Below are 584 nucleotides of genomic sequence, written 5' to 3'. Positions count from 1 at the left end.
CTCATGGAGCCCAATGTAATGTGCAGATGTGTGCGTGACAGGTGCACCGGCGTGGCAGACGGTTAGTTTGAGTGAACCATGTCTGTTGCGTCATCCGACTTATCTAATGTTCATAAATTTGGCAAAAGATGACGCAGGAGAGGGTCAGAACACGGACACACTTGCACATGGACCAAATTTATGTATCAAAAGGGTGGTTTGATTTTCAAATACCAAATGCAACTTCGATGTGGTACCTCTCTCGCAAAGCGCACTATATTGCTTGCCCCCACCTCCCTCGCGTCGGCACGAAGAGAATCCTAAGCTATGAATGCATGCCCCTCCCCCCCAACCGAGGTTCACCCTAGCAAAGTGCAAAGTAGCTAGCAGCCCGCCTCCTCCCTCGTGTCGGCACGAAGGGAGTCCTAATCTATGAATGCATGTCCCCCAACCGAGGTTCACCCTAGCAAAGTGCGAAGTAGCTAGCAGCCACCCCTCCCTCGTGTCAGCATGAAGGGAATCCTAAGATATGAATGCATTGCCCCCGACTGGGGTTCACCTAGCAAAGTGCGAAGTAGCTAGCAGCCCCCGTGCCGTGCCGGCAT

The sequence above is a fragment of the Triticum aestivum genome, chromosome 5A, assembly GCF_018294505.1.
Source record: "Triticum aestivum cultivar Chinese Spring chromosome 5A, IWGSC CS RefSeq v2.1, whole genome shotgun sequence".
NCBI classification, from domain to species: Eukaryota; Viridiplantae; Streptophyta; class Magnoliopsida; order Poales; family Poaceae; genus Triticum; species Triticum aestivum.
This window is presented reverse-complemented; position numbering follows the sequence as displayed.